Genomic DNA, 11,825 nt, shown 5'->3' with positions numbered 1-11,825 from the left:
GAATTAAGAGGGGTGGAGGAAAGGTGGGATTTTAGTTGGAATTAAAAAAAAGAAAACAGGGAAATCAGTAGTCCAAAAGGGCAGATGGAGAGCATTTCAGAACTAGGGGACAGCCAGAGAAAATAATGCTCAGAGAGGAGAGATGGAGTATCAGGTTTGTGGAACAGTCAGGAGTGTATTGAAGGGTTCGTGTGGGAGAGAAAACTGGAAAGGTAGGAGTAGTGTTTGGTTATGAAGGGCTTTGGATGCCAGAACATTTTGAATTTGTTCCTGGAGGCAACAGGAAGTCACTGGGGTTTACGGAGTCCTATAAGGGAGCCTGTGCTTTAGGAAAGTTACTTTAGTATCTGAGTGGAGGATGGATGAATGGATTGGATCCGGGAGAGGCCTGAGGCAGGCAGACCAACTAGCCAACTACTGCAATAATTCAGGCATGAGGTGATGAGGACCTACACCAGAGTGGTAGTAGTGCCAGAGGAGAGAAGGGAAGGTGTATTTGATATTCTTGTTGACCTTTGCTTTAACTAATCAATGAGGACTACACAGAGGGAGCTGGTTTTGAAATGATTCCTATGTTGGTAATAAATAATTTTCTATTCATTAAGAGAAAGTCAACTTAAATTTGTGTGTTTGATGATGTTCAGTGCTCACCACATCCAACTCTCTCTCTCTCTCTCTCTCTCTCTCTCTCTCTCTCTCTCTCTCTCTCTCCTTTTCTCTCTCTTCCCTCCCTCCCTGTCTCTCCTATTCTCTCTCTTCTGTCTGTCTGTCTCTGTCTCTCTGAGCAGGTGTGAGGTTTTTGAGCAGTCTATAAGCTTTTACCTGCTTTCATTTCTTAATCCTTAACTACATTTTCTAAAATATGTTTTCACCTTTGCATCACAGTCACTGACTGTTAGAGTATATGTTGATTTGGTTTGAAAGATAAATTCTACTTCTTAGTCCTGTGTGCCAGATTGATGCATAAGATATAAGCTTCTCCTGTTATTCAATACGTGGCTCTCTATTACTTCTAGGATGGAATATTATGAGGTATCTGGATGGCATAGTGGGTAGAGCACTGGATCTGGAGTCAAGAAGACCTGTGCTCAAATCCAGCCTTATACCCTTATTAGCTATGTGACCCTGGATAAATTGCTTAATTTCTTTATGCCTCAGTTTCTTTATCTGTAAAATAAGGATTATAATAGCACCTACCTTCTAAGATTTTTGCTTTATCCTATTTTCAAACTCCTTCAAGTCAAGAAGCATTTATTAAATACTTACTATGTGTCAGGCATTGTGTTAAGCTTTGGGGACAAAGAAAGGCAAAAACTAGTCCCTAACTCTCAAAGAGTCTAATGGGGAGCCAGCATATAACAACTATTTACAAACAATATATACCATATTGTGTCACATAATTGTTGAAGATTTTATGTCAATTTTTTGCCAAAAAGTGTGGTGAGACCATTATATGGAGTTTTAAAAAACTGTGCCAGTGTTACTTGAAAATAATTTATTACTAAACTATCTTTGGTGAAAGATTAGGATGTATGGAATACTTGTAAATATACGCTAAAATTGGGAAGATGAAAATCTTACCCTATCACCAGACTTACTCATGGCAGCTTTGCCTGCCAGCCTGCTCCCCTTGTGCCTATGGGTCTTCACTGAGTTGAGTGACACTACAATTAGTACTACAGTGCTCTAAACAAACCATGTAAGCTGGTTTTCAGGAAATATATTGACAATGTAGGTGTGCTGAGAATTCTAGGCTCATGGTTCAAAATGTGTGAGAAATAAATGTGTACTCATATTCCACTGGTGAATACATTGCTGCTCTGCTTACCTTTTAAGTGGTGTGAGGAACAGAAGTATACCATGCGATGATTACATGACCAATGGTTAAAAACCAATTTTGGACTAAAAAAAAATAACAACACACCAAAAAACCAGTGTGATGATTATGTGGTAAAATATAGTAGACAGAATAAATTGGAGATAATCTTAGAGGGAAAGCACTGACATTACATGGGAAGTTGTTGCTGTGGTTTGGTCACTTCAGTCATGTCCCACTCTTAGTGACGGTTGTGAGGATAGAGATAACGTTTGTAAAGTGCCTTGCAAACCTTAAAATACTAGGTAAACGTTAGCTATTATTGCTTAAGCTTATCTGCTTGCTTTTTAAAGATTTCATAACCTGACCCCTTTCTGTCTCTCCAGTCTCCTTATATCCTTCGTTTCACATACTCTGTGGTCCAGTCATATTGGTCTATTGCTATATCTTATGCATGACACTATTATCTCCCATCTCCATGCCTTTGCACTGGTTGTCCCACATGTGTAGAATGTTATCTCTCCTCTTTTTAGAATTCTTGGCTTTCTTCAAGACCAAAATAAAATTCAATTCACACAAAGGCCAGGCAAGCCAGCCTAGCTGAAGCAGCAACAGAGAGAGAAAAAGAAAGACAGAGAGAGACAGAGAAAGGAGACATCATGTGCCAGGCAAGTCAAATCACCCCCACTTTAAGCACCGGCACCCGTCAGACCCTGATCAGGACAGCCCAGGACCTCAGTCAAATCTTAGAACCTTGAGAATAGCAACATTTCCAGCCCAGTGACCTCATCAACCCCTATGGAGATAGATGTAGCTGGACAACTGTTCCTGCAGGTATAATAGCCATAGTTACCGAAGACCCAGAAAGAAAAGTTCATACCACCTCAGTCCTTGGCACTGTTAAATAGTTCAACATCAGAAATTGATACTCTTTTATCTTTGGAAATGACATTACAGAAGAGACACTAGCATATCTTTTGCCACTGTACCCTAAGGACCATGGGGTCTTTAAAGCAGACTTGTAGTTGAAACCTTCCATACGTGTCATCTCCTCTTCATCAGAATGTGAACCCCTTGAGAGCAGGGCCTACCTTACTCTTCTCTTTATATTCCCAGCACTTAGCATAGTGCTTTGCGTAGAGCAAACATTTAATGTTTTATTTATTCCTTCAAATGCCACCTCATTTTATTTTTTTCTTTTTTGAAGGGGGAAAGGCAGGGCAATGGGGGTTAAATGACTTACCCAAGGTCACACAGCTAGTTAGTGTTAAGTGTCTGAGGCTGGATTTGAACTCAGGTCCTCCTGACTCTAGGGCCGGTGCTCTATTCATGGCGCCACCTAGCTGCCTCTCCAATGCCACCTTCTAAAGGCGGCCGTTCCTGGTCCTCTTGGGAGGTAAAGCCTTCTCCTTTGAGACTACCTTCGGCTACTCTGTATGTATGTTGCATGTACATGTTTCCTCCTCCTTGAGGGCAGGAGATTTTTTGTTTTTCTGTGTATCCCCAGTGTTTTAAAAAAAAATAGTATTCCCCCCCCCCCACTACATGTAAGGACTATTTTTGGCATTCATTTTTACAGGATTTTGAGTTCCAAATTTTTCTCCCTCCCCTTCTTCTGAAAATGGTAGATAGTTTGATATAGGTTATACATGTGTCATCATATAAAACATATTTTCATATCAGTCACATTTGTGAAAGAAGAAACAGATCAAAAGGAAAAAATATGAAAAAGAGTGAAGTAAGTGAAAAAAATGCTTTTATCTACATTCGGAGTCCGTCACATTTTTATCTGAATGTGGATAGCATTTTCCTTCCTGAGTCTTTTGTGCTTGTCTTGGATCATTGTAGTGCTGAGAAGAACTGAGTCATTCAGAGTTGATTATCATATAATGTTGCTGATACTGTGCATGATGTTCTCCTAGTTCTGCTCACTTCACTCAGCATCAGTTCATGTAAGTCTTCCCAGGTTTTTCTGAAATTTGCCTGTTCATCATTTCTTACTGTACTTAATGTACAGTAAGAATGTAATGGAATACTTAATGTATTCCATTACATTCCTATACCATAGCTTGTTCAACCATTTCCCAATTCATGGGGATCCCTCCAACTTCCAATATTTTGCCACCATGTAAAGGGCTACTGTAAATATTTTTGCACATATAGGTCCTTTTACCTTTTTAATGATCTCTTTAGGGAAAAGACTTAGTAGTGGTATTGCTGGATCATAGGGTATGTAGTTTGGTTGCCCTTTGTGCACAGTTCCAAATTGGATGGATCAGTTCACAACTCCACTAACGGTGCATTAATGTCCCAATTTTCCCATACCCTCTCCAACATTTATCATTTTCCTTTTTTGTCATATTAGCCAATCTGATAGGTGTGAGGTAGTACTTCAGAGTTGTTTTAATTTGCATTTCTCTAATCAAAAGTGATTTAGAGCACTTCTTCATATACAGATAGATAGCTTTGATTTCTTTGTCTGAAAACTGCCTCTTTATCAATTTTGGCCATTTATCAATTGAGGAAAGCCTTTTTTTCCTTATAAATTTGATTCATTTCTCTATATATTTTGAGAAATAAGGCCTTTATCAGAGACAGCTACTGTAGTGAGTTTCCTAGCTTTCTGCTTTCCTTCTAATCTTAGTTGTATTAGTTTTGTTTGTACTAAAGCTTTTTATTTTAATATAATCAAAATTATCTATTTTACATTTTGTAATGCTCTCTATCTCTTGTTTGATTATAGTTTGGTTTTGGTTATGTTTGGTTATTTGAATTCTTCCCTTCCCCAAAGATCTGGCAGGTGGACTATACCTTGCTCTCCTAATTTGCTTATAGTCTCATCCTTTATGTCTAAATCACATACACATTTTGACTGTATCTTGGGGTATTGTGTAAGATGTTGGACTATGCCTAGTTTCTGCCATACTATTTTCCAGTTTTCCCAGTTTTTGTTAAATAGTGAATTATATGAATTTCCTAAAGAGATTTATCAGCTTCTTATCCCAGAAGCTGAAGTCTTTGGGTTTATCAAACAGTAGATTACTGTAGTCATTGACTACTGTGTTTGTGTATCTAACCCATTCCACTAATCCACCACTCATTTTCTTAGCCAGTACCAAGTAGTTTTTATGATTACTCCTTTATAATACAGTTTTAGATCTGATAGGGCTATGCCACCTTCCCTTGCATCTCCTTTCGTTATTTCTCTTGATATTCTGGACTCTTTGCTCTTACAGATGAATTTTGTTATTATTTTTTTCTAGCTCTGTAAAAAAATTTTTTGGTAGTTTGATTGGATTTCTCTATGTATTTGAGAAATGAAGCTTTTATCAGAGAGACTTGCCTTAAATTTTTTCAGTTATGATTACTATTTTCCTCCATCCTCTTTCCCCTGTTTATTCTATGCCTCTCTCTCCTTTCACCTTGTCTATTCTCAAAAATGTTTTGTTTCTGGCTATCACCTTCCCCAATCTACCCTCCCTTCTATCATCTCCCCTAAACCCCCTTCTCTTATCTCCTTCCCCTGATACTTTCCTGTAGGGTATGATAGACGTCTATACCCAACAAATCGTGTACCTTATTCCCTCTTTGATCCAATTCTGATAAGAGTAAGGTTTAAGTGTTCCATCCCCCACCCCAACTTTCTTCATATTTCTCTCCATTGTAAAAGCTCTTTTGCACCTTTTTAAATGTGAGATAATTTACCCTATTCTACCTCTCCCTTTCCCTTTCTCCCAATGCATTACTCTTTCTCACCTCTTAATTTTATTTTTACTGATATCATCTTATCATATTTAACTCACAATTATGCCCTCTATCTATGTATACCCCTAACTGCCCTAATAATGAAAAAGTCCATAGTAGTTACAAGTATTATCTTCCCATGTAGGAATGTAAATAGTTTAACTGTATTGAATCATTTATGATTTCTCTTTTCTGTTTACCTTTTATGCTTCTCTTGACTCTTGTCAAATTGACAAGTCAATTTTTTACTTAACAGTCAAATTTTATTTGGCTCTGGTCTTTTCATCACGAATGCTTAAAAGGTTTTTATTTCATCGAATATCCATTTTCTTTTCTCCTAAAGGATTATATTCAGTTTTTCTGGGTAGGTTATTCTTTGTTGTAATCCTAATTCCCTTGCCCTTCAGAACATCATATTTGAAGACCTCTAATCCTCTAATGTAGAAACTTCTAACTCATATGTGATCCTTACTTTGGCTCCATGATACTTGAATTTTTTTTCCCTGGCTGCTTGCAATATTTTCTCCTTGACCTAAGAGTGCTGGAATTTGAATATAATATTCTTGAGATTTTTCATTTTGAAATCTCTTTCTGGTGGTGATTAGTGGATTTTTAAAATTTCTATTTTACTTTCTGGTTCTACTATATCAGAGCAATTTTCCTTGATAATTTCTTGAAAGATCATGTCTAGGCTTATTTATTTATTTTTTTGATTATGACTCTTAGGTAGTCCAATAATTCTTAAATTATCTCTCTAGGATCTGTTTTTCCATTCAGTTGCTTTTCCAATGAGATAGCTCACATTTTCTTCTATTTTTTTCCATTATTTTGATTTTGTTTTGTTTCTTGATGTCTCATGGAATCATTAGCTTCCTCTTGTTCAATTCTAATTTTTAAGGAATTATTTTCTTCAGCGAGTTTTTGTGCTTCCTTTTCTATTTGGCCAATTCTAATTTTTAAGGAGTCCTTTTCTTTAGTGAATTTTTGTACCACTTTCCCAATTTCAACTTCATTTTTAAGGTGTTCCTCTCTACAGTGGATTTTTATACCTCTTTTACCATTTATCTTACTCTATTTTTTAAGTTTTTATTTTCTTCATTTTTTTGGTGCCTCTTTTACCAAGCTATCGGCTCTTTTCCATTATTGTTATTGTTGTTGTTGTTATTATTATTATTATTTGCTTTTTGGAGGGGGGAAGGCTGGGCAATTGGAGTTAAATGACTTGCCCAAAGTCACATGGCTAGTAAGTGTCTGAGGCTGGATTTGAACTCAGGTCCTCCTGACTCCAGGGCCAGTGCTCTATTCACTGGGCCACCTAGCCACCCCCTCATTATTTTCTTACATCACTCTTAATTTCTTTTCCAAATTTTTCCTCTGCCTCTCTTATTTTATTTTTAAAATCCATTTCTTTGGGGGGCTGAGACTAATTCACATTTTTCTTTGAGGGTTTTGATGTAGTAGTTTCAACTTTATTGGTTGCTTCTGAGCTTGTATTTTGATCTACTCTGCCATAATAGTAACTTTCTATGATTGGGTTCTTTTTTTGTGTGTGCTCATTTTCCAGCTTATTCCTTGACTTTTAACTTTATGCTAAAGTCGGGCTCTCTTCCCAGGATGGAGGGGGCACTGTTCCAGGCCTTTCTTGCTGCTATTCTCAGCACTAGTTCTGGGGGTTTGTAAGCTTTTAGTTCAGATGGTACGATCTAAGGAAAGGTGTGGCCACAGTTATCTTGGCCTGTATTCTGACCTCTCCCACTGTGAATGACCATAAGCACTCTTTTCTATCCTGGAACTGTGACCAGAGTCCTCATTGTCCTGTAGCTTCAAGTTCTGGTGTGCTAGTGCTCTTGCTTACCATGGACTGAAATCCATGACTGCAACCTGTATCTGTGTATGAGCAATGCAACAAAATCCTGCATCCAGTGCCAGCAAGGGGATCCCTATAATCTCCTTCTAACTGGTTGTCTGACCTCCTTGCTGCCTGTGAGCTGAGAGCTCAGGAAGCCCTTGCTGTGTTACTGATTCTATTGTCCCCAAGGCCTGTTACTAATTTGCTTGGACAGAGCCTGAGCTGGTTGCACTGGACTGTGCTCCACTCTTACCCTGTTGTGACAGACCTTTCCTGCCAACCTTTTAAGTTGTCTTGGGCTGGAAAATTGTTTCACCCAATCCTTTTGTGGGTTCTGCTACTCTAGAATTCATTTTGAGGTATTATTTAAAGTTATTTGGAGTAGAATTTGAGAGAGTTCAGATGAGTCCTTGCCTTTTCTCTGCCATCTTGGTTCTGCCTCCTGCTTGTTTATTTTTTGAGTCATTTTCTTCTTCTGAGTTTGAGTTTTGAGCTTCCTTGTTGCAATAGTACTTCTTTATGATGGGGTTATTTTTTTGTTTGTTCATTCTTCAAGCCTATTTCTTGACTTTGAACTTTATGTTATTGCTAGGCTTGGCACACTTTTGAGGGAAGTGGGGATATCTAGCCTGAGCTTCTGTCTCCTTACCTCCTTCTGCTACTTTCAAAGCTCTCTCTGGGGTCCTGAAAGCTTTCTGTGCCCCCAAAGTAGTGTGATCCAGGAGGTGATCTGGTCACTGACTACCTGGTCTGAGTTTTGCAAGTTCCTGACACAGGTTTGGGTCTATTGGCTTGTTTCTAGTTGGAAGTTTCAGTAGCTTGCCACTGGACTCAACCACTACTGGCATGCCGGGAGACCCTGCAGGTTCAGAGTGGTTGAATTGATGGCTCCTCTTTGGTCTGAAATGCTGCATTCTTCTCCTGGGCTCAGACTCACACAGCTACCATTTGCTTTCCCGAACTTGTTTTAGGCTCAGTCACAGCCAGAGTCTATCCTCACTTCTGTTATTTTTCACCCTGGATCTGTGACCCAGCACTATGTGGTAGGAGCCACTCATTCCTGCACCCAATACTTGCTCATCTAAAAATCTGGGATCTCTTTCTGGTGTTTTATTTGAGACGTCTTTCTGTCACTGAGCACTGGAATGCTCCCCTCTTCTGCTACTGCAGCCCTGAGTTCAGGGCTAGACCACCTCCCCAGCATCCACAGACCTCTATCCATCTTCAGCTGCTCTGGGCTGGAAAAAATGACTCATTGTGACTTCTTGGCTTTTTTGACCAGTATGGTACATTTTACTGAGGTGTGGGAGGAGAACTAGACTCTAAAGCTTCCTTTTGATCTGCCATCTTCACTGGACCTTTGTATTTTTCTTTCCTACTAAATCTCATTATAACCTCACTCTTTGTGTCAATGATACTATTCATCTAACTAATCTCTCATGTCCCAAACCTTAAGGTTTTCTTTGTCTTGGTTCTCTCTTTCCCACTTCTAGCTACTAATTTCTGTCAATACTACATTCACAATGTTTCTTGCACTCATGCCCTCACTTCTTTTTCCACTACCATCCTTGCCACCTTCCTAGGTTATTACAAAATTCTCATAAGTCTTTCATCTTTTATGGGTTTATTGTCTTCCCTCTCCAAGCCTTCACAATTCACGTTCTTCACAATTTTATCTTCTTTAAGCAGTGAGACAACTAGTTTTTGCACTTTCTAGAAAATAGTATAAAAATAATATTTGTGAGTATGTGTGTGTTTGAGCACATGCATACAATAAAGGCAGAAACATTTCCCAAACTAATTTGCATGCAAATCAAGTAAGATCTTGGGATAGTAGATTTTATTGCCCTCACTTCTATATAACTTCTGTAGCAATTTTTTTTTTTTTACTAACATCCCTGAAATAAGTTATAGGAATAGAAGATTCCAGTCAGGGATATAAAAAGAACTAAAAGGAATTTAATCTTAAATCAGAATGTTGTACAGGACCACAGCCTTAGAATCAGTACCAGACACAAATGAATAAAAAGAATAAATGCTCTTAGCTTCAGGTCATTCTGTAGGCCTTTGTAGCCTTATGTTCTAGTTTAAATTTAATCTAAAATGCTGAAAATGTAGCATTTAGAACCAAAATATTCAAATCAAGCAGGTTCTTTTTTTTAACTGAAGTACACCAATACACAATAAACATGGCTCCTCTTGGCCTTCATTATCTACAAAAGTACACTGAGTGAGTCTGGATGGAGGTGGACTGTATGGTCCTTTAATCAAGTCTGAGTAGCTCCTGAATAGTTGATAGAACTATTACTATGCTCTTTTCAAGATGGTCACACATCTGAGTTCCTGAGGCTGTACACCATTAACTGCTGCATATCACACAAATGTACAAGGAATTACTGCCTACTCTAATTGGGGCAGGTTGGTGGTTCAGTAGATAGAGAGCCTGACCTGAAGTCAGGATGATCTTGGTTCAAATTTGGCCTCAGATACTTACTTGTTGTGTGACCCTGGGCAACTCACTGAACCTTGTTTGCCTCAGTTTCCTTATCTGTAAAATGATTTGGAGAAGAAAATGGCAAACCACTCATATCTTTGCCACAAAAACTCCAAATAGGGTCAAGAGTAGTTGCAAATGACTAAAAAATAACTGAGAACCCCCTCCCCCACCCCAGAATATCTTAATTAAAAGATTTGTAAACCTGTTCTTGTGAACTAGTGACCTAGCCACTGCATCCTAGTAGTTGGAAACACAAAGCCCAATAGATGGCTCTGAAGGGCTGAAGCCCACCTAATATTAGAGGACAGCAGACTGGTAATCACAAAACCAGCAGAGACATTCAGCTTGATGAAATCACTAGATATCTACATAACATTCTATCTATCTATCTATCTATCTATCTATCTATCTATCTATCTATCTATCTATCTATTATATATATAATATCTAATATCTGCTAATTTCTGTCAATACTACATTCACAATGTTTCTTACACTCATGCCCTCGCTTCTTTTTCCTATATATGTATATATACATACACACATATAGGTAATAGATATACATATATACACATATGTATATATATGTATATTTGGAAAGAGAGAGAGACTTATCCTCCATGCATGTTTTCTTGGTTATGTGTTCTCTGCATGTATTCCTTTGCTCACTGGTAGTATGGTCACTTGTGGGATCATGTATTCATATGGGGATCTTTTCTTTGTCTTGTTATTTGCTATACTATTTCACTAAAAGTCATCTTGTTTTAATTGTGTTCTTCCTGGTTGGCTTAAAACAAGTAAAAACACTGAGGACTCATGAACTATGATTTGGAGAGGATACTGATCCTTAGAGTGCTTTGAATTTAGGGTATCTTTTCTGGATGTCTACACATAAAAGTACCCCGGGTGTTAACATATAGACCTTGTTATATCATTCCTCTGCTCAAAATCCTTCGTTGACTATTGCCTATTAAGGAGGTGCCAAATACTTGACGTTTAAACTTTAAAGCCCTATATAAATATCATTCAAGATTTTCTATAGTTTGGTATCATCATACCTTTACAGATCTATCCAGTACTATACCTTGACACATATAGGATGTTTTAGTCAAATTTTGTTTCCTTAAAAAGGCCTTGGCTTTTTCACTTTTATGCCTTTACACATGTTGATACCTCATACTGGAATGATCTCCCTCATTGTCTTTGCCCATTGAGTTCCAAATTTTCTACCTCCCTCTTCTATCCTTTAACATGTGCTTTAGAGGATCATAGATTTATAGCTGAAAGGAACCTTAGAGGTTCCTAGTCCAAAACTTTATTTTACAGATGAGAAAACTGAGAAGTGTGGGGGGCAGAGCCAAGATGGCGGAGTAGAAGCACGACCTTCCCACAGCTCTGGCTTCTACCTTCCCCAATCCATGTAAAAATGGGACTCTAAACAAACTTTGGAGCTGCAGAACCCACAAAATGACACAGAGAAACTAACCTCCCACTGAGGACAGCCCACCAGGCAAGCAGGAATCGGCCAGCTCAGCTCTCAGAGCTGAGCCCAGCCCCACGCCAAGGCTTTAGCCCCAGGGTGGGTCTGAGCAGCCGCCAGCCAGAGGGACTCCAGATCAGCAGCTGTGGCCGTTTCCAGATTTATCAACACGTAGATGAAAAGGACAAAGTGAGAGGTCAGTGCAGTCTGGATTTTGGGACCCAGTAAGTGGGAGTGCTTGGCTTTTGCCCCCTGGAGCAAGAAGCCGCTGAGAGGCAGGCACAGCCAGCCAGCACCACATGGCAGCTTTAGCTCCTGGCCTGCAGAGTTGTAGGGGGACCAAGCACCAGTCTGAGGGGTGATTGCTCTTGCTTTAACCTTCTTGGATCTGGATTGCAGTCTAGGGTGGAGGTCCTGGGGTGTGTGTCCAGCTTGCCAG

The sequence above is a fragment of the Petaurus breviceps genome, unplaced genomic scaffold (assembly GCF_028583685.1).
Source record: "Petaurus breviceps papuanus isolate PSGF00001 unplaced genomic scaffold, PetGlider_PUasm1.0 90865, whole genome shotgun sequence".
Classification (NCBI taxonomy): domain Eukaryota; kingdom Metazoa; phylum Chordata; class Mammalia; order Diprotodontia; family Petauridae; genus Petaurus; species Petaurus breviceps.
This window is presented reverse-complemented; position numbering follows the sequence as displayed.